The sequence below is a fragment of the Phasianus colchicus genome, chromosome 4 (genome assembly GCF_987193195.1).
Source record: "Phasianus colchicus chromosome 4, bPhaCol1.hap1.1, whole genome shotgun sequence".
In the NCBI taxonomy this organism is placed as follows: domain Eukaryota; kingdom Metazoa; phylum Chordata; class Aves; order Galliformes; family Phasianidae; genus Phasianus; species Phasianus colchicus.
Genome location: NC_143439.1, coordinates 32,675,152 through 32,699,090, shown reverse-complemented (window position 1 = coordinate 32,699,090; position 23,939 = coordinate 32,675,152). Strand labels below are relative to the sequence as shown.

Sequence of the window (23,939 nt, the reverse complement as noted above, 5' to 3'; positions counted from 1 at the left end):
AGATGAGTTTAGCACATTTGGCTACGCAGTGGAAGCACAAATTTTAGAGTACAAATCTGATTCTCCTCTCTACCAATGATCCAAGCTCACAAGGGATACAAAATTACCTGCAAAAACTTCATATCCTGGGAAACACTGTCAGGTCTCAGACTTTGGCTGCAATTTTCTGAAGAGCCTGAGTGAGCCAGCGCTAAATACCTCTGAAATTAAATGCATACAGAATCTGATTTTCTTGAATAAGCACTTGTGCAGAGCTACTAATAATTCAGGTACCAGCTCAGTACTGCTTGATTCCATCTTGCACCACAGTAGAATAAACAGTTTTATTAAGATGTTACTTATATCCTTTTTCATTGCCCCTTTATTTTTGTTTTGTTTTATTTTTTAAAACTTTTGACATAACACAGGGCTCTCAGGACAATCAATCCAAACCTGAAAAAGGGAGAAAAGAAAAATTTCAGAGTAATTCTCTGAAAATACCAAGCTGCAGTAGCACTGCAGGATGCTGGAGGAGTAAGGACCACAGTTTGTTTTAGTGGGACATGACAGATGTTGCCTCCCAGTGGCAGAGGAATTCTGCTGCTATTTCTGAGAATATCATATTCTGCTTATCCTTTCACCAGGACTCTACACAGCCCAAATCTTAGAGCAGACTATTTTCAAGTGAAATTACAAATTTGAGCTTGGTGACTGGAAGAAGCATAGCCTGACATATGAAGAGCAACACTTTGCCCAATATTGCTTTTATTTTGCAGTATTTAAAGCTGTTTGCAATGTAAGGCTGAATCCTGAGGGAGGTAAGCTAACAAGGAGAGGAGAGATGTTTAAATGCGTACAACATAGAGGTTCACAGCATAAAGTCTCAGCTATAATAAACATGCACACACTACCAGAGCAGCTAGGTGCATGACAAATACTCATTTCACAACGGGCATCAAGTATGCATGTGTAGGTATGTTTCTTTGGCACCTAGTTTAAAAATCAGGGTGTAAGCACAGATCTGATAGGCACAGATGAGGAGGTCTGCAAACATACATAAAAGCATACAGCATTTCAAAGATCTGAGCACAAAAGCTCCAATTTGACAGACTGACTACTGACTTGGAAATTCCCATCTCTAGGTGTTTTTCAAGATCTGAAGTTGGTTTATTCTCTGAGAGTCTGGGTAGCTACAAGTCAGGCAAAAATGTCTTTGTGTCAAAGGCGCAGGACTTCTGCTTTTAGTGGTGAACCATGGCAAACTCAGTCCAGAGGTTAACAGATGAAGCTCAACTTTAATGAAGCCTGTACCAGTTTCTATATCAGCTCTCAAGTTCTTAAATCCATTAAATCTTGAAAGTTATCATTTTTCCCACCTTTAAAAGTTGGGATTGCTTCAGAATTTTTCAGTACTAAAATGTAGTGCTCAAAGAAAAATCCAGCCTCAACTCTTCAATATGCAAGAGACATACTGAAAGCCCTCCAGGCATTGTTTCTACACTAAGTTCCAGTGGTCAACAGCTAAAATTCAGGCAAGCTCACAAGGACAGGTTGCCCAGGTGGCAAACAAAAAAAAAAAACAAGCAAAGGGGAAGAGTTTACTAACCAACAGTGTTCATTAAGCCAACATTTACCCAGCTGTTTAGGGCAGTGTCATATACTCTGCTCCAAATGCAATCAAGCTCTTTGAAAGATTTTCCTCAACTTATTATATCCAAGCTATACAACATGATGAAAACAGGCTCCAATCTCACCCACCCCAGATAAATTACCACAGAGGCTTTTCCTTAATAAAGCATTTGTTAGCACTTACATTGCTCTTTGCTTGGAAGCACATTCACAAGCTTTCCTGAAGAGAGATGATTCCTTTGAATCAGGGAGTCTCATCCTGTTTTCTTTCTTTAGTCACATATCACTTCTGTTATTCTTTTCACAACATTTGACTGTTGTAACATCAGGATGGATATTTTCCCCCACACTGGATAAAGACATGGTTTCCCACAACAGGGCTCCAACCTCACTGTAAAAAAGGTGTACAACAAATGACTGAAATCCAAAATACTCTGAGACCACTTTGGAGATGACATTGAACAAGAGAATTTATCCCTTTCCCTGATATCAAGACTAGTTATTTATCTGAGCAAATTATGAATCACTCATCTTTGCACTGTACCAGTATATAATTTCTCAAAGCAGCTCCCTGCATCTGTTCTTGGACACCTGGACACATTTTGACACTTCTGTCATCTCTTTCTGTCTATTTGCCTTGAGAAGCCTGTTCAATAACATACTGCCTTTCACAATAGTCACGACAAGGGAATTATAGGTTGTTATTCTATTCTTGTCGGCTGGAATGTCTTTTAACTACTTATTGTTTATTTAAAAACAATAATCCTCCATTTTAAAGATTCACAGAGCAAATAAGATGACTTGTTTTTCTGAAAAGAAAATTGCCCCGCAGACATAGATGGTCATGCAACCAGTCTAGGGTGACAGCTGGTATTTAAATGGAAAATTAATTCTTCTCAGTCTGTCAAAGCAGGGACATCATCTTCCAGAAGAAGTGTGAGATTGCTTGAGCCCCTGCATATCATAAAGCCACCGACAGCAAGAAATGAGTAAGAAGAAATTAGAAATCAGAAATCATCCTTTCCCCATGAAATCTGCAGCTCTCTTCCAAACTTTGCTTCCAGATCCCATGGAGTGAGGGGGATTAAGTAGGGTAGCAGAGGCTAGCTTTCATCTAACAATAGTGGCAACCCAACAAATCCTAGGGAGACTGCGCAACTAGAATAAAGGCACACAGGTTTTTTTTGTTGTTGTTTTTTAAGTCTGCTTTTAAGTGCTTGAGACATCAGGAAAGATGAGAGAATAGGGCTGCTCAGAGCCACAATTGCTCCTCACTGTGGGATGCCACCAGTAACTTATTTCACTCTATGGAACAGCTTATCCTCTGCCATATCCCTCCAACCTGCTTTCAGGAGGAGCTGCCCCAATGAGTGTTCCCTGTTGGGTGCCTAGGAAAATCTTTGTGTGCACTGTGCTGTGCAAACTATTTTCAGCTCTACCGCCTTTTCCTTGTCTGCACCCTCTCTGCAAAGACTTTCTCATACATAACCACTGTGTAGCACAGCAGTAGAACCCAAGAATAAAATCCTCAGCAGCAGCTTTTCAGGAGGTCCTTTACGCTGTACATACCAGAGAAAGAAATTCTCAACTGAATTTTCAACCTATGTGTATTTCTGATACTACGTTCAGCTCTCTCACTAAAGAGACTCACTACTTGAGTAGTGTCTTAATGGCTGACAAAAGACCATTAATGCAGACCATTTCTTCTCACAAAAATGACCTCAAAGCTGAAATATTCTAAAAGATGTATTGAAACAACCTTCAGACAAAACATATCCATTTAGTTTCTGATATTTCCAAACAGCGACTCCCACTTAAAGATATGTCTGAATATGCTCATTATCATCTTCAAGTCACAGCCTTTTAATTTCTATTATACAGATAAACCTTTGCTGCTGAAGTACTTTCAATTGTCCCTATCCTCCCACAGCACAATAGTACAGCACAACCAAACCAGAGATGAACATAAGGGAAAGTTGGGGCAAGCCCACAGGCTCACCTTCAGGCAACCTGACTGAAGCAACACAAAACACTTCACAGAGCTAGGAAGTGAGCAAACAGTAGGCACGTATAAGCTGAGGTTTATGTATGCTAGCTCATACTAGCCTTTACTTCAGTAAAACACTTAGTTTAGTTCATCTTAAAGCCATAAGCTTTGCCATTGTGGGTTTTTCAAACAGGAGATAATAAGCATAGAAACACATGTAGGTTGTAAGTGAACACCTGTGATATTACAAACACCATGAGTAGCACATAGCTTTAGCTTGTGAAAGACCTGCCATATACTACACTGCATGCTTCTGCCAAACTGATGATCTGGATGCAGATCATTGGTTCTGACTGCAGATGTTAGGAGTGCACCATTCCTAACAAATGCATAATCTGATTAAATATGAAATGCACTGATATTGTCAAAACCCATTAATCACTTTCAAGACACATTAATGTAGGCTTTACTGACAGCTGTGATGATTGCACCATCTCTGCAGGTAACATCGCTCAAAGTTAGCCCATGGGATCTCAAAAAGGAAAAGATAAAGAGTATGCAGGATATACGTAAGTGCACTTACATATATTTATATCATGGAAAACTTGAGTTACATATATTCATACAGCTTCCTCTGCTATTAAATATCTGTTTAGCCTTCCACATAAGCTGCCTTCTGCAAAAACAGCAATAACCTGCCCAGAATACATGGAGTCAGAAAAAACTGCAAGTATAGCAGGACTGAGTTAAAACAGGCCCATGGCAACACTGTGATTTCCCTGCAGAACTAGGGGGAAACCTATAGATATTTCAAACAAAAACATGCATTGCAAACTGACCCAGCAAACCAGAACCACACACTTACTGAGTACACTGCACAGGAAGGCTTCTATGTGATTAGGGAATAAATATTACAGGTGAAGAATTCCAGAAATAATTGCACATCTAAGGCAATGCTTAGGCAATCTCCTACTCCTATCTTCCATTCACTATATCACATGATTATGGAACTGCATATCACCACAGTCATTTTTCTATAGTTATTTAGTTATTACTCAAATGGCCTCACTTTCTTTTCCATCTCCACTGTTTTAATCCTTCCTTCCACCTCAACCATCTTGCCAATCTAGCTACTTCATTCTGCAATTTACAGGATCAAATAGAGGATAAATGAGAAACCTTACAGCTTCAGAAGTAACAAAGATTAGCACAGCAGACCAGTGTGGATTGCTGATCAAAAGAACAGGATTTATACTGTAAACTTGTCAAAGCAGAGACTTCTACTACACAGTGGCACAGTATTTGTCTCAGCGGGGCCTCATCTTATCTGAGACTCATGGGTGTTACTTAATAAATTGCAAAACAATGTTAGATAGAGACAATTAAGAAAAATAAGGAATACTGAGTTGCAGGCCTACAAGGGTGCTGAAACATGCATTAAGTAGGCATTACACAAGTATATTAGCATATAACAGTAAATGAAAAGTGGTGCTTTCTGCCACATAGGTGGGAGAAAATTACTATAAGGAAGCCATGTTTCTGCTCTGCCTCCTAATGCAGTACCTTGAAAGCCTGAAAAATGCAGTACTGCACAGTAGTGCCAGAAGCAGAATGGAAGACCCTTAAGTAGACACTGATGTAAGTTAAATGGTACAAATGCCAGTCTCATTATCCCTATGAATTTATGAGATAATCACTAGTTTGTGAAACTTGAACATCACTAATTTTTTTTTTTACAAGTACATGTTGTACTGAACTCATTTTTTAACCTCCAATTGCCTTAGCAATCAGAAGAAATATTGGGGACTGTGGTTCAAAAATCACTATAGTAACTGTTACCTGACACTACGGCTGAGGAATTCCTATCATGACCCCCTCAGTAAATGCCTATAATGGTGCTCCATAAGAGCAGACAAATCCACAATCAGAGCAACTCAAAGTATAATAGAATCTTCAACCATAAAGAAATTCTAACAGAAACACAGCACATTAGAAGAACAGAGATCTGTTATTTCAGATAGGACTTATTTTTCTCCTTTGGGAAATACTGGTATCTTCTATCCCAGGCCAGAATCTGAGCTATGACCATATTATCATGAGAACTGTATTTGTAGGTTTTTCATGGTTCCTTCCCTATCTTGCTTCCTTGACAGACATCTCTCCTATTAGGTTTGCTTCTGTATCACCTACACACTCTGCTATTAATAATGCAAAGAAAGCAGGTGAAGCCAAGTCCTAGTGCCTATATCAAATACATTATGTGAAATGCACAACATGCCACATCACTGGCAAGGGAACCTCATTTTCCCAGCACCATACAAAATAAAATGGGCTCTAGTGCCTAGAAGTTTGTTCTGGAAATAATTATATGCCAAAAAAATCGCAAAGGTAAAGCCTACAGCAAAAAAAAAAAAAAAATCAAAGCTCACAATAAAAGACAACTGGTCCACAGAAGAGAATACAGCTTCAGAATCAATACAAGCACACACTCAATGCTGAAATACCTCAAAAGAAAAAGTCAAACTCTGTAATAACTACTTTCCACCAAGATTCTTAGCTGGTTGGGGATTTAAGCAAGGGTTTTTATCACCTTGCTACGAAATAGTAATGATAGAGAATGGTGCAGTTCTTTATAGATAATACATAGAGTTTACCAACAGTGTATACAGTTAGTACAGGCATTCAGCAGCAAGCAGCAGCTATCCCCTTCGGAACTCACATGTTCCTGTTCACTGAGGGCTGGAAAGGATTTCTAATCCTTTCCACAAAGGATTTCTACTTCTTCCTACTACATCTGAATATGCTGCCTTTCTTTTCTTAAATACCTCCTGCTGTAGGTTTGTGTTACTCTGGAACAACGCTGGCAGCTCACAGCATCACTCACAATAGAGCTCAACCTGAAGGTCCCCTAAAGGTGTTCACTGAAAACCACCTATGGAGTGCTAGTCCAGAACTTACCTACTCTTCAGACCATTCCCCCATTAATCTTAGGGTACTGTGAAAAGAAAAGCATGTATTCCTGGAACTACTGGAAGCAATTGAACTACTGGAAAATAACTTCTACTTTTCATAAACATGACATTCATCAATAAATGAAACTCCACTTGTACAGTACAAAGCATGTATTTGACCTGTAAGGCAACAACCTGAAATAAACTTAAGTAATCATTAGTACAGTTCATTGAATATGTTAAAAATTTCAGACAAAATCTGCATTTACACTAATGCTGCAACAGTGCTAAACGACAGCCTAAGCCAGCCTCTCCCATCATAGCATCTAGGAGTCAGTGACTTAATGCAGCACAGAGTCATGCTTGTTTTTACATCCACATCTTTAATAAAAATATCAATTTCCTAAGACCTTATTGCAACAGCACTGAAAATACAAGCTTCTCTGCCAGCTGTCACTCACCCAGTCTACCTCCAAATCACCTCTGCTCCTATCAGCTGACAGTCACTCCTAAACTGTGCTGTAGAGACAGTTTGGACCCTCTCATTTGAGGAATACTGGCTCTCAGAATTCACATGCAGGGCTGGTTAGGCAAGCAATGGGCTCCCCCCGCCTCTCCAGGGCAGAGAGAGGGAACAGCAGAGAATTGCAACACTGGAACCTGCAGCACTGAAAACCAAGACTGATTCACACCACACTGAATGAGCCAATAATTCTCAGCGATAGGATTATCACAACCATACATTTATCTTTGGTTTTCTCCTTTCCAAGTTTATTGCTGTTGCCACCATCAGTAGCAGCCACAGAATACCTCACCCTGGAGTGCTGAAAGCACCACCCTCTAAGCATGGGACAGGTCTCTCCTAATGCTGCTCTGATGCCTCTGCAATTCAGCCACAGGAGCACTGCTGGGGGCAGTGAAAACCAGGCTTAAAATTACAATGAGTCTGCCTGGATTCATCTGACCCAACAAACCACTACAGAGAAACACACATACCCCAAGACAATGCAGGACATTACATGGGAAATCACCTGCCCAGCATGGGGAAAAAGGGAATGACACCCAGATATAAGGTAAATCAGTCTTGGAAGGCAAAGGGATACAACTCCCTCACAGGTCCCAAACTGCAAAGCAAGCATCAGCAGCTGCATCCAGATCAAATACATTTCAAGTTTGTTTGTGGTTTGTTTGTTTTTTTTAAGAAAAACAGCCTGGAGCACACCTCATCATTTCTCATGAAAATATCTAGTTCTTATGTTAAAACAGAAACCTGATGGAGGTGAGAACTTCTACGCACTAAAATTCATTGTGTCATAGTTCAGGATTAAAGGCTGCCACAGGAACTGGAAAAATATTACAGTTTTCAGATCTATTCTGACTTGCACCCCTGCATAAAGCCTTCTCCACAGTAGGAGAGTGCTGCAACCTTCAGCAAGATCAGAGAGCTCCAAGAACAAGGTGATATTTTCTTCCCACCTAGAAAAAATGATGACAGGATCAAGCAAAATATTCTGCAAATCCCTGCATCTCAGAGCAGGGAACAAGAAAATCCAGAAATAGTTTCAGCTACCCTGCTTACATGGCAGATCCCACCGGAAACATTTTATCTCATCATTTTAAATAAAATCTACCCCTGGTATCAACTTGCAACAAGCTGAGGAGAAAGAAAGGTGCAGCCCTAGTTGCCTGGGTACAGAAGACCACAGAACCATTATTTCTCCAACACACCTTACTGAGCCATGGATAGAATCCCACTTTCAGACTGCCTGTCAAATCCTAGGATTTAGTGTAGCTTTTATGAAAACATTTTACTGGCTGGATATGAACTATTTAAATAAAACATATCAGGGAGCCTGTGTAAACCATACTGATGAACAGCATTAGAAAAGCATTCCATTATTATTCACCCCATATCAAGATGAATGCAAGTGAGGTTTATAACAAGAGCTCTATCAAATATCAAAGTCAACACAGAATTGTCACAGAAAAACAAATATCCCACACACCATGATCTCCCATGTGTGATAGTTAAAATGTGCTTAAAAGAGGGGCAAGAGTTGGAGCAAGATCTGTGCCAAGTGTTGGCATTGGCAGAGCACAGTTCCTGGAATAACACAGCATAAGCAGGAGAATTAGTCATAGAAGATAACATGGTCTGAATTTTTATTATTCTGGAGTTTGCTGAAATGCAGCTTGGAGAGAAGAAGCCAAGCTGCTGATGTGTGTGACAATAGTTGAGAATGTTGTCTGTATTTCACAGACAACACACTGTCCCTTTTAATAGCATTAGCTCTATGTCTTCATGTAATCAGTTTAGTTTAAAATTAGAACTGGAGCCTTTGGCCAGAAAGCCTTAACACTTCTGCAGCACTTAAACAGTCAACATTTTGGGGAAAAAATGATCAGGTGATCCACAGTGCATGCACTTTGCTAGCTGTCAGAAGGTTAATGGTGTGCCTCAAGCAGAAGGCTAAATTAGGATGTGAACACCTTAATCTACAGTTGCAAATGCTGACAGCAATGGCACTTCATCAACTATTTTTGCAGTCTTATTTGCTACATATCTCCCTGATTTCTCAAGCCTGTGCAACCAGCCCTCCCTCATCTCCACATAAATTAGCTAAATGACCTCTTGTAGCCTGCTTGAAATGAAAATTGTCATCTGAAAGAGAAAATAGCTGTTCTAAATGTTTGCAGGGAATGGAGAGGGTGTTAAGGATTGCAAGCTTCTCTGCAATACAAAAACTTCAAATTCATGTGTGAGAAATTAGTCTTACCTAATATTTAAAGCCAAGAAATCAATAATCTTCTCTATAAAAAGCAGATTTTTCTCATATTTGCATTTAGTATTTAACATTAACAGGCTACGGATCTTGTTTAAGAAAAATATTGCTGTAGCAGAGCTGAAATTGGTCTATATTCGTTATATGCATTGTATAACAGATTCTGTGCCATGCTTCTAAAGAAAAGTGATGGATAGAGATGTCTGAGTGGTCACCAGATTCAATGACACTATGCTCTTAAAAGCTTTATTGCAAGTACAGATTAAAACCAAAGGCAGAGACAGCTTTAACTTTACACTGGCAGTGTTTGAGAAGAGATACCCAAATTAGAAAACAGAAATTCAAATACTGGCCACAAGTGCAATAAAATACCAGTTCCCCAGTTTGTTGTATGCACCCCAGAAAGGATTAATTTAAGGTCTGCAGCAGAAACAAGTCAGAGGACTGACCTGGGGGTAATTTCCTCCAGGGTTGAGTGCCTCTGGAGCACATATTCATCACAGCAAAATATCAAGTAGTTTTCAAAAAAGAGGGAAGCCCCTAATAACCTCCTCCCAGGAGGTTCCACAGCTCATCAGGCAGGGAGGAGAGGAGGCTGTCAGCTCTTCCCACTTGCTGCCAGTGCTCTTAAACAGCCCAGGATGTCAGCAGCCTCTTTCCACTGCCAGAGCACAAGACTGGATAACACCTAGAACCCTGAGGCCCTTTCTGGCTGCTCCCTTAGAGGTCATGCACTGCTCTTATTATTGCCCTATGAATTTGAGATAATTACTATGAACAACTTGAAACCTTGCTGTACAAAAATCTAGCCATGCTCACATTGTACTGACTCATGCTCTGCTAGACAGGACTTGGCATTCATGCTTGCTGAATTACATAAGGTCCCCAGCAACCAATCCAAAGTGCCTTGGGCCCACTGCATGGCAGCCTTGCGCTTGGGCTTTATTATTCATCCCACCAACTTGAGGTCAAATCTGCTGCCAGCATGTTCCACCCCCTTTTCCAAAGGATAGATAGAGGAGTTCAGCAGCACACGTTCCTGTACAGATTCCCTTGTAGTCCTCTTGTCACCAGTCTCTGGGAAGATTATGACTCACGAACCACAACACATCTCAGCTTTAAGAGTTCAAGAGCAATGTCCAAGGCACAATACACTAACCTTCAAATTTTTCTAGCTGTTTGGAAACAAAAAGCCACTTCTCCCACCACCAACTGTTCAGTGTTTGTCAGAGATTCTAAGAATCCCATTATTCATCAGCTGAGTAGGCAGCCATTTCACCCTCAACAGTGTGGACCAAAGCTCAGTAAGCATGTCTTGTGATCTTGTACCAACACTGCATGTCCATATGTGTAGAAAGCTAAATAGGATGGGACAGAAACAAAGGACAGCAGTGATATGTTCAGTTATGTCTTCATCTCAACTAAGATACTCACCATCCACACATCACACCTGTGACCAAGTCTAAAATGCTATCCCCAGATAAGACTGAAACTCAAAAGAAAATCTAAAATGCTTTAGCTTATGAATCTCTTAAGAGGGGATTTTCTCCAGAAAAACATCCTCAAGAAGAATAGAGACAAGTTATAGAGAATATTATATATCCACTACTGCAGGGCAAACTATTTCTTTTTGTTCTGGGAACTAAACAGGTCTCCAAATTTGACTCTTAAATGAGTGAATGACACTTACGGCAGAATAGCAAGACTACAGTTCACTCATTTGTTAAAAAGCCTAATATAAGACCAAGGTAACAGAGCATTTGCACATCTCCATACAAAATGGCACTTCAAGCACACAATATACACTACCTGAACAGTATGATAGAGGTCCCAGCTGCCCCACCTCTACCTCTGATGCTCAATTGGTCAATTCAGATGCAGGCAAGACTATGATTGGCACACATGACTGCAGCAAGTGGAGCTCAGATACCTGAGGAAAGCCCTGAATTTCTTTCCATGTTACTTGCATAAGCAGAATACTCACAGAAGGTGAAACAATCTGAATCAGAGACAAGAAAATACCCACAGATTCCTAAATAATGACCAAGTATTTGGAAATCAATTACACTGCAAAAACCACTTGCAAGTCACAGCTTTGCCTGCCTATTATTTCTGCTGCATGAACACAGTTTCTCTCCATCCAAAAGATGGATATTTTCTCTGGAGAAAGATAAATAGACACAATCATCCTGAAAACTGTGGGAGAACACACCATACATACCAGAAACACATGCAAATTGTCCAAGCTGATTCTAGAGCCTATTCACCTTCCTCTTTGACAGAGACGCCTGCAGCCATTACACAGAGATAAACACAGCTTCAAAACTGCCAGACAAGTAAATCTTGAAGAAAGGAGTCACAGCATCTATGAGACTCAAAATTCTGTGCTATATTACACATCACATATAACCATACAATTTTGTGTGTATTCTGTCAAGTGCTCCTGAATTCCTTTATGCAGTATTACTAAACTGTATTATAATTTGTCACTGGCTGAGAATCAGACACTGAGGAAAATACATGATGTATTTGGGGGTCATCTCTCTTCATAATGACTATTAACACAATGCTGTTAAGTACTTAAAATTATGCCTGAAAGTTTTTCTTCAAGTAGCAATGCTTTTCAAATAGCAAATGAAAGTAAAGCAGTATTCTTGTTTTGAGATCTTAAGATTAGCATTGCTCTAAGATTAAAATGCTTAGAAGGAAAGGCTTCTAGTGCAAATTTAAAGTACTTACACCCCCAAATAATTCAGTGCTAAAATGCTTTTCCTCTGCACACACTTGCCATAGGGCTATTGCTAAATGACTTCCGCAGCACCTCTGACTTACAAGAACTCTTCTCAGATGGCCCAAGCCTCAGCCTTTATTTGTTTGCAGCAGGGGTTCCTGAGTCCTAAATCCCATGGGGGCTTCTGAAGCAACTACTCTACACACCCAATTGTTCCCCAATTGCAGCCCATGCTTCAGAGAGACCTGTGAAAGAGTACAGACAGACAATTCAGCAACTCCATCGCAGCCCCAGAGTGCCTCAAAGACTGACCAAAACCTCATTAGTTTCATACAGCTACAGTAAAAGGGTAAAGTTCCAGAGAGGCAAAAGATTGAAGTCTGACTAAGCAGCAAGGTGTTATAGCCATTATTTCCCAATGCAATAGCAAAGTGCTTATTTACATTTGTTATCCAGAGTGAAAACTACTGGCAAACACCCCACAGCAGGTTTACTGAGTGTTTTATCTGCAGGAGAAATTCTCATCTCTTTGGTGATTCAAGTCCAGCAAGCACAAGATGTAAAAAGATAACTTTCATTATTACAACAGAATGTTTTTTCATAGCAGTTGTTACCCCATTTGGAAAATATTGCTTGATATCCTGTAATCCCTCTGCATCTGTCATTTCAGTTTATTAGTTCCCTGAGTATATTCAAAGCTGTAAATGGAGAAACTGAGCTGTCTGGATTTCAAATTGAAGATGGGAGCCAACTGACAAAATACCACGTAGCTGTTTCAGTTTAATAATCCCGCGTGGACAGATGATGCATCTACTATTCCCTCCAAAGCTTATTTCCCAAATTCAGTTATTATGCAGATGGTAAAATCTATTCTTTGAGGGTCAGGATTAAAGCCAATGGAAAGTGCCATCTAATTCATTGAGGGAAAAAATAGCTATTACTGCTACCTGGAAGGTAATACCCATCTCCAATACAAAACACTGCATTTTATGACAGCTAATGTTTTCCAAAACCTTCCTAAACACCCAAACCTTAAAAATCACTTAATGCCACACTCTGCAGAGAAGCAAGCAGTTTAATATAACAATGGATGCTTTCCAGACCACATACTCCAAGCCAGCAAATGGCCCACAGGAAGAGCATTCTCTCTCCTTCAAAACTGAGTGCCCTGGTACGCACAGCAGGGCACAGGTGCCCACTCCAACAAAACTCTGGAAGTGACTGAAGAGCTTCTGCACATACCAAAGCTTCCCTGGCAGAAAGTCTTTCCCCTCTCAGCCTTACTTACCAAGGACTCAGTAGAAGTGGAGCAATGCCTTGGTCCTGTGAAGAGTCTTGGCATCCTCACACAGCCTGAGACATAGATGTACCCCTCCTGGGCACAATGAGGTGTAGTATAGATTGAGTGACAGTCCAACAGCTGTAGGCACCTCCATGCCATCTCTGCAGCATAACAAATACATGTAAAAATCATCTAAAGGTCCAAAAGCAGAAAAATATTATGCAAGTGTCTTAGAATAAGTTAATATTTATTACTTTGGAAGTTATTAATTCATATAGCTAGAGCACTTTATTTTTTACTAGAAAGAAAAATAGTTTAATTTAATCCTGGTATTTAAATATACTTGCTGAATGTAGTAGGGCATTGTTGAAGACAAATTAATTTAAACATGAGGCTGACTCTATAAAACATCAGAATTGTCCTTCCAAGACAAAAATACTTGAAGAACATTTAGATCTTTTTTAAAAAAATTAGTCAGTGACTTAAAACAACTCTCAGTCACAACAAATTGCAGTTCTCTGGCTCAGTTGCATTTCCACATTTGGTATACCTGCAAAACAGGCACTGACCAGAGCTCCATTTTTGTATTCTAGGTCCTTCTTCTCATCTACAGAATTGGCTAACATTCAGTTTTACCTGGAGGCATTTGCAGTCTTATTAAGGGGCATAGTGAGCTAAAAAAGGTATGACCTACTCATGGAGGCAAACTGTGATTATCAAAGAGAAAGCCACAGGGTATTCATCATTAAAAACTGAATTAACAAGGCATTCTGCATTTCCTCTATAGAGTTTCCTTTGACAGAGAATTTAAAGGATGCTCTGGATTCAGGAACTTGATGAATACATTAAATGTCATAGCAAGCCTTCCAGTGCACGTCCTGACCCATACTGGCACAGTACCACGCCAACTACAAGGCAAGATCAGGCTTGGAAGTCTTCCTTTAAAAATCTGGACCTTTGTCAGTGAATTCAAGTAGACTAAATGCTGCTTTTAGCACCAAGCATAAGAGCTTCCCCATACTGGCTACCAGATGTACTTCTTTTGGCATCACCCCCAAGGAGCTCTGGTTAGCCAGTACTCTGCCAGTTTCAGAAGGAAGAGGTGGAAAGCATTTATGTTTCAGCACCCATCTGAACATTCATTTTTCTCTAGTTGGTTGTTTAGAGTCTGCCCACTTGTGAGAGTATGTGTGTGTGTAAGATCAATAAGCATACAGACATTGTATAGTATTGTATGATCAATAAGTACACAGAGAAGTTAGGCTGGTAAGATTATCACATTGGAAAAGATAATCAGAGATACATGAGAAGTGCTCACCAGTGATGTAAGCTCACAAAACACTCCATGAGGAGCGATCTCCTGATAGAGATCCTTCCTCAGTGGCAGTCAGCCCTTAAATGGGGTCTAGGAGAGGTGCAGTCAGGCTCCACCCCTTCCGGTCACACAGCTGAATTGCCTTCACCTGTGCTCCCAGGGCTGACTCAGTGCTCACATCAGATGATCAAACAGAGATTCAGGCCATGATTCAACAATTCCCATACAGTGTATGTGTATTTTTATACAATCCTGTTCTTTTCCTCAAGCTAATGCACTCCACACAGATCTTTTTTACTAAAAGGTATTGTGTTTTTAATTTAAGTCCTCTATAGAGGGACAGGAACACACACTACCAATATCTTTGAGCAACTCCCTACTGCAGTCAGCAGGGAATTCTTCTCAGAAAGAATCAATGACACAACGAACGCTATGGTTGTTGGGGCTCTTTTATATATTGTGTTATAGCTTTTAAATGAATCCTGGTGTTGATTCTTATAAAAATAATGAAAAAATAAATGAAAAGAGGGAAAAATATGACAAAATACTTGCCACAGTCAAATGGCTGGTAAGAACAAAGACAGTACCATTGTGCTGCTAGAATATTAGATGTAGAATCCTGATAGTCATAAAATACCTTTGCTGTAAGCCCAGCAGGTATCTGTGGGGATCTGTCTGCATCATTTGATTATTTATTCTAGAAGCAGCTGGAAAAAAGCAAAGCAGAACTATCACTACCATAAGAGCAGGACTGCAAAAACAATGATGTTCAACAACATGCAAAAGTCAAGCACAACTTCACCATTAAGAGCAAAAGGACTAGCTCTCCTATACCATTAGGCACTTGGACAACCTTAACTATTAGACATAAAGTTAGCTAACTGGAGAAGCTCTGCCAGTCCCACTAACTACAAGATTTTTTTATTTTTTTTTTTTTTTTTACTAATTCTCCTCCATCCCTCAGAGTTTTAATGGAGTTGTGATTAATTGCACCAAAGTGGATTTGGCCCAGTCTTTCCAATGCAACACTATTGATTTACTCCCATAGCACAAATAGCCCACCAGATTTTGACATTGAAATATGATCTTATTTAATGACACCCTCTTAGTAATATCTTCCAGATTTCTCTGTTATTCATTCTGGGATTTAGATTTAATTTCGGTGCTGTTATGTTGCATATACTTTTATTGTGCTGTTTACAAAATGATTCTTGCAATTAATTATAGTAATGAGATTATGGCTAAAATACTTAGAGAATGCTGATTAGATAATTAATGATTGGATGTTGATTGTAGCATTTTATTGAACATACACTGTGGGTTGGCCTCCTCTTTCCTTTTTTGGTCTTTCTTGCTCAAGTTCTAATAGGTAATTGAATAAATGATTAGTGAGAAAGTAGATTACATGAATCATATTTAACCCCTTGGCACTTAGACAGAAATCCAGAGTAATATAATGTGAGGAATATAAGGAATCAATTTCTTCGGTATTTTCATTGTAGTAATTACAGGCTGAAAATAGTTTCAAGTCACAGTGCAAAACTGGCAGATCAGCTGGACTTGAACTAAGGAACCTCCATGCAGCAGCACATGATGTTAGAGTAGCTGCCTGTCAGCAAGGACAGGACCAACCAGCAAGCAAAAGGGCTGGCAAGGACACACAAGAGCTTGGCCATGTCATCTGGTGTGACCACACCAGGAGTCAAACAGCGGACCACAGGAAAAATATATCCTTTTAGGGTCTGGGTCTGAAACAAGATATCAGGTCACCCTTTCCCCGCTGTCAAATAAGCTCCTCTGCAAGCCTTCAGCCAAGCCAAAGCTCCATCTCTCCCAAGGTGAAGCCATAACATGGACAACATATTTCCAAGCAGGAGCTGGATGAGCAGCTGGTACAGCCACAAGGAAGTTCAGCTTGACCAAAAGCCACACATCAAAATAATGCAATTGAGGCCATCTGGTGTGCTTTCAGAAAACTAGCAAGATGTATAGAATCACAAAAGCAAGCACTGTGTATGCATATTACGATATAGTCTAATTAAGAGAGCTCCCATTGACTTCAGCCTCAGCTTTGAAAATTCATCACTTCTGAGGGTCAGATCCTCATGTCTCCAGCAGACATATGTCAGGTGGGTAATCTGTATTCAGGCCACTGAAACAAAGGTCCTTGCAGCTGTCTACCCTTGACAAAGGCACAGAGAAAGTTCATTCTGTATCATAACAGAAGTAGGGGCTTATGGCAGAAATCAGATAGTATTTGGATATCTGTTGATGCTTCATATACAAAATTGGCCAAATTAAAGTTGCCAGGCAGCCTTAACTGCAGTCTTCCTGGAAAAGCAAAGCACATCTCCCCAGGTATTTGGCTTCCTTCCCTACTACTTTCAGCTTCTGATGTTGCTCAAAGAGCACTGATGTCTTATCTCTGATGACTGCAATAGGACCCAAGAGAACAGTATGGAGCTGTGACAGCTGGAAGGTCAGGATTTCGATTTCAGGAAAAGGTTCTTCAGAGGATGACTGGGCACTGGAATAGGCTGCCCACATCAGCGGTCACAGCCCCAAGCTGTGAGAGTTCAAGCAGCACTTGAACAACACTCTCAGACATAGGGTTTGAATTTTGGGTGATCTCAGTGACCTTCATGGGTTCCTTTCAACTCAGGTTATTCTATGAAGTTGAGAATAGGACATCATGATTAACTTTTAAGTTACAGGTACTCAAAGATATCAACCCACATCAGAGGATGAGTTATGGTCATTTTCTACCATTCTATAGAAAAAAAACAAGTGATAAAACCTCAAACTTTGCAGGAATTACTCCATGTGATTTCAGCCAATAAGATTATCTATGACCCCAGTAAAATGGAACATGCAGGAACAGATGGAACATTTGAGTCTGGTCAAGACATTTCAGGCAGTTTCAACACTGCTGTGAATCCTGTAGAAGATGCATCTTGACCTGTGAAAAGATGTCATTTTCCTGTCCCTAAGCCTCATATAGGCCCATCTCATGCCTGAAGATGCAACTTTTTAAGCAAAATCCTTAGGAAGGAAAGTCACTATACTGCAAAAGAAAAGATCATCCAGACATCACCTTGTGACCCTTGTTTCCAACTTTCAGCAGTCCTTGAACTTATCATCACTTAGCTTATCATAGAAAAACAGATTTAAGTACTTATAGGATTATTTACCCTCCTTAGGTGCTGCACAGTTTGGTCCAGAAGTGTAGGCTTCCCTAAAATCCCTCTGTAAAGGACAAAACATTTTTGTACTCAGTCTTCTGGTAAAGCCCAGGCTTCCATATACCTGCCTAGCAGGTGAAAGCTTCTGGAAAACCTCAGCCACAGGTGCTGTGTTGTTGCTCACAATTGTTCTGATGTCAGTCTCCACAGGTGAAGTAGAAGCATAAGCTTCACGAGGATGCAAAATTTCTCTGGTGTGCCTTTGACACAGGTCTCTATCTTACCACTTATGTGACAAATTGCTAAATTCACTGAGATAAGTTGCATGCATTAACATCAGAGCCCAGCTGTACTATGATCAACATTATTCCACTACGAGTCAAACCACCCTGAGTACAACAGATGACATGCCAGCCTATTCTGAATACATTCTCACATTGATTTAATGAATGAAGATGAATTATCTTGCCTCAATCTACTACCAAAGATAGTAGATAAATATACATTCCTGCAAGACAGACCTATTCACTCATGAAAGAGCAAATTAAGCTATCATTTGCCTGAGGCACGTAACTTTCACATCCACCTGTATTTCTTCAACTGTCAGTTCAGTAGTTTTTTCCAATGAAGCAGATATGTCAAGATCCAATTTTAGCAGACAAAGGAAACTAGCAGGGAGACAAGTAGGCAAGATTTTTCTCCACCTACAATTAAAAACCCACATTACCAGCTGACGATGATATAGTCATACATTTGAAGGAAATTACGTATTGGGCACAATTTTCCTCTACACAGCATGATCATGGATAATTAATGTGATTGCTAAGAACACTATTACAAGCACCTAGCTAGAACCTGACTTTGCAAGAATTCCATTCAAATTGAGAGGGTCACAATCTGTTCTATCATGTTATCGATACCTCCAATATGTTTAAGACAAGGCACAGGATTGCTACTAATACAACACAAGCTTTCTTATAAGTTTTAGAACCCTGCTGTCTTGCATTAAAACCGGGGTACAGCAGTGCTGCTGGGTTGTATGATCACAGTTAACAAGGAATTCACTTCAAGTGCATCTCATTCTACCTATGTACAGCATCTAACACCTGATTGGTCAGTAACATTTCAAGGGATTAGCATCTATCTTTAAAAGAGGAAGAGCATAGGAAGCATTTCATTTACTTAACAATTATGTCCTGCAGTTGCACTTGCACACCAGCCTGTGGCAGCCACCAGGCTATTGGCAGCTTGCCTGTGCTGTGCAAGCCATTATCCTTGACAACCCACGACACAGCCTTTTAACATACATTTGCAAGGTTTAACTGCCTTCTGCAGTGCTCCACCAAGGGCTAGATCCCTGCACCTTAAATCACCTTCTATGACCAAAGTCTGTACGAACAGCACAGCAAGACAAGATGTTCATTCATATTTTACTTTGGAGTTCCTAAGTTCATTGTATGCAGTATCTGCTTGCAGGCTACTGCTGCTCTGCAAAACAGAGCACAAGATTGAATATTAAGAGCACACTATCTCTAGCCCCTCATCCATATAACCAAGAGGGCCATTGTCAAAAATTCCACATGTTCCTTAATTCATGGCATGGACATCAAAATCAAATACAGTGGAGTCACAAAGCATACTCTGAGCCACGGGTAGTCCAAGTGCTACTGTACCCTCACAACAGGACCAAGAGGTCAGCATCTCCAAAACAGGAGCACTTTCAATTTACACTCCTTCCCTATCACCACACAGGTCAACTCAGCATGTATCACCAGTTATCATCCATCAAGTCAATTCACTAAATAAATTTCAAGCACTTGATTCAAATGCCAATACATTTGACACAACCATTAGAATTTACTACATTAATAATGAACAGACAGTAAGTTGTCTATTTTAAGCATACGATGCTTCATAATAGCAAGAAAAGTTACTAATTTCCCCTGTATTAAAAAACTTTGCAAAAAGAGGCAAGTCCTTCATTGCTTCAAGCAGCAAACAAGATACATCAGAAAAGAAACTGGCAGCTAAACTCTTGCTGAAGATTTCAGAAGAACGAGTACTATTCAAGAAGGCCCTGCATTTGACTCCTTTTCCAGCCTTAACTTTGCACAGCAAACACTTGGAAAATCTAGAACTGTTCTCCAAACAGAAGTATAGACAGGTCAGGAATACAAAACAGCATAATCAAGAGAAACATACGAAATACTTTCATCTTCTCTATCCACCTTCAGTCATCTTCTACTTTTTGGAGTCAAGAACCCCAGATACGTTTGTTTAATTAGTTGCCTTTGCCTTACTAAGTCAAATTTCTCATACTATTTTGCAGTTCAATATTAATGAGATTATCTAAACTTCAGCTCTGAGCTGCAACTTATTTTTCTGTACACTATGGGAGGCCAGCAACCCTTGAATGGTATTGATGGTGCCTCATTTAAATGCTGTCAAGTTTGCATTGAGTTCTTAGCCACATGTTGCTTTTGGGACAAGTATAAGCTATCTTATTTATGCAATAATCGCTAGACAGAAGTTACCTCTTGTTCAAATAGCTCAGAGAAATGAGAATGAAATATTAAAGTTCTAGCCTCTTCTGCAACAGATTAGAGGTGCAAAAATTTCAGTATGGAAGATTGGAAGGGAATGAATTACCAAAGCAACATCTCCCTCAGGCAAACCTCTTAAACCAAGGCCAACAGCTTCTTACTCCACCAAGAAGCATGTTGTGCAGCTACCAGTTTTCCCCAAGATGGAGAATAGTTTGAGGAAAACCCATGAGCATTCACACTATCTGAAATGCAGCGTAATGAATATTTTGCCCTGAGGCCAGACTGCAAAGTGCTATGAAAACAAGAGGAAATCAGAAGCTTAACAGGAGGAAATACTTGCAACTAATTATTTAAGAAAGACCCAATACAGCACAAACACAATGAAGGCAACTTGTATTTCATCTACAAAGCAAACTTGTATCTCATCTGCAAAGCAAAGAACTGAATACCAGCCACATAACAACCCCACTTCCAGAAAGTGGGAACAGCTCTGTCATATGTCACACACACCAACACAACTACCTGATCACTTCTGCCTTGGACTTATGCTACTCTGGTCCCTTGATGGACAGTTAAATATAATATTGGCAGGTAGAGCCAGGCAGGCCTTGAAGTGAGAAGCAGAATCTTGGCTAAAAAAATAACTTTACCATCCCCATATACATATTGCATAGTTTACTTGACAAGTATTACCTGATTTTTTTTTACTAGTCATCTAAAGAGACAGAAATCATACTCTTTTCTAATGGCTTTAATATGCCCAATTCTAAATAGAAGGAGAGAGTTGGTGGTGATCTGCAGCAAGCCTCAGACTTTATGCTCATAAGACACGAGCCATTTTCCAAGGTTTTTACAATATCTGGCATATCATGAGCCAACTCCATTATCTGTATTTCTTAAGAAAAACACAAGTGCAATCTTAACAGTTTGCTATCAGAAGTTAATTCTTAATAATGTCGTTGATAGACAACATTTACTATCAGATACAGCGCAAGTATGAATAAGAAAAACATACAAAATAGAGAAGCCATCGAAATCAACTGGCCATGGCAGTTGTATGTTGAAAGAAAACTATCCCACCAATTACTTTTCCCACTACAGTAGCTTCTACAAATTAGCATAGGACATAGTCCTTTGGAAATAAAAACCATGGAAATATCACCAGCAAGAAAAGTGAAATTGTCAAAGATGAGGTCAGGAATTACATCAAGTTAAACCTGCCAAGGGGAACAAGCATTTCTAGTGAAGATTGTCATACATACTGCACATTACACGGGTTAAAGGCACCAAAAATCACCCATGTAGATCTTACATATTACCTTCAGGTATACACCAATACTACAGCTTTTTGTAAGCATTCCCCAATTTTCTATTGGGACAACTTATACTCTAAACTCAACAGTAAAGGAATTAGCTTTTCAAAAGGGTCTTAGGGGTATTTCCTGTGCCCATCCTCTCCATTGAACATTGACATACAGTTGGGGAGGCAAGTCCATCACTACTGCAATACTACCATATATCCTATTATAGCAATGGAAAGGCTGTCAACCAACTTTGCAAACCCTGGATTTTGCCAAAGACAACTTTTTCCTGCTGAGGTATCACAAACACTCAAAAATTGGAAGGCAGGGATGGCTGCCTGGGCTCTTCAGGCTGGGCTGTCCCATTCTTCCCATGTACATACCACTTGCCCCTCCCCTAGGAATATACAACTCACGAAGGAGGGCATCTTACAGTTACTGTTAACACAGTAAAAGCCCTTAGGGAGCCCAGTAAGAAAGTTCCTGCATAGAAAGAGTAGGATATGAATCTATAGAGGCTTCACAAAGCCAAATATCACAATGCATATTCTAGACTGTGAACCAGGTTAACAGAACAAAGCAAAGTGAAAGAGTTAAACACTATTAACAGACTTCAAAAAGCATACTAGCAGCAAGAGTAAAGCTGTTTAGTACTGTGCAATTGTAAGAGAAGCATCTGCATTCTTATTTAGTAAAGACCATATTTGAAGTCTCATTGGCAGTCCTTGTTTAATACACAAGAATCTTAACCAGGAGAGGAAGTGTTAACATATCATCAAGGATTTAAATAGCCCATTTAGCCTATTAAGTACAAGCACCTACATCTCAGAAGGACTCCTTTAGTAATGCACTCAAACACCAGTTCACAGGTAGAGCACAATTGAAATCCTTAGATCCCAGGGAGGGGGGGAGGAGGTTGGGTGGGGAAAACAGAAAAGAACACACATCATACACAGTTATCACAGCATTAGAGAAACCATCCATTTTCTATTATAGGACCAAGTCATTTTTCCATAGTTCCTTGCGTATGCCTAGTTTTGTGCATCTGAAATTTCTTTACATACATTAGCAAAATTAGCCACAATATTAAGTTCAGCATTTACTTCAGCAGAGAAGCAAAACTAGATCAATGCATGCACAGCTGTGCATGGTGCACTGAATCACACAGAATTTTCACCTGTACCCAGCAGGCAAAGCTTAACTAACCCAGCTGAAACAATCAGGCATTATACTCCCTAGGAAAAGCTTAAAGCTTTAATTTATTTTGGCCCCTCTTCTCAAATAGTTACAAAAGGGAAAAACAGCCGAAGCTCATCTCTCAACAGCTCATTTTTTATGTACCAGAAGCTGAGACCAGCATCTTATAGGAAGAAAATTACAATTCATATGAAACATAGAAGTGAAGGAGAAACTCAAAGAAAAAATTAGTAAATTATTTCTCTGAGAAAACAGAAGAGGTTATTTGTTACCATATTGAAGAAAAGCTTCCTCTACCTCCTAAAGCCTAGACACTCCTTAATAGTTAACATTAAACGTACACGTAACTGAAAACCAGAGTTCACCAACACACCTGAGTAGCTCCAACCTACACTTTGCAGCAACTGCTTAAGAAAAAACACAAAGCGTTACTTACAAGAAAATAAGCTGACGAGCTTAGCAAGCGAAAATGCTTTATAGAAGTCTCTAAACACCCTAAAGCCTACATTTCAATAACAAAAGGCACAACTTGGAAGTTTTCAAGGCGTGTAGCTTGCTACACCTGAAGTCCCTCACAAGAAGCTGAATAACAGCAACCTTACTTACCAAATCAAACAAGCAATCCAAAATAGCCTCTTAAGTTAACAAAGTAAGCACCCCAATTTTCCCAAAGCACACAATGACTCCCCGAGAGCACAGCCCCCTCTTACCACGCTCACAGACGGAATAGTGGGAGCGCTTCCACGTGCCGCCTTTAGAACTCTAATGACTAACTGCAGATTGGACACAGGTGGGGAAGTCTCAAACTATTTATTGCTTCGGTGCAGCCCTAAGGTCTGTGCTTTGTAAAAAAGGGTATTAGTTGTGTTTTACTTTATTGCTATATATTTTTTCTGTTGTTGGTTTGATTGGGATGTGTTTGTTTGTTGTTTTAATGTACTACAAAAGGGTTTCGTTGTTTTTTTGTTTTTTTTGTTGTTTTTTTTTGAGGCCCTGAGGCTTATTAAATTTGCATATGGTGGTTCTTCTCATTTTCCTTTTTTTAAATTTGTTAAT

General features: G+C 39.8%; 1 long non-coding RNA gene across 2 annotated transcripts in view; it reads right to left on the bottom strand.

Annotated features, from left to right (window-relative positions):
• The window catches only part of LOC116231197 (uncharacterized), a 37,993-nt gene extending 14,275 nt beyond the window's left edge, over window positions 1-23,718 (bottom strand). The window contains exons 1-4 of one of the 2 annotated variants that reach the window (XR_004167405.2): window positions 23,594-23,718; window positions 15,295-15,364; window positions 13,349-13,503; window positions 11,419-12,305 (exon numbers count right to left, since the gene is read on the bottom strand). This is a non-coding gene — a long non-coding RNA (uncharacterized LOC116231197). Of the gene's footprint in view, window positions 1-11,418; window positions 12,306-13,348; window positions 13,504-15,294; window positions 15,365-23,593 lie in introns of those variants that run through there. The other variant, XR_004167406.2, reaches the window with a different exon arrangement.
• Window positions 23,719-23,939: the final 221 nt, after the last annotated feature.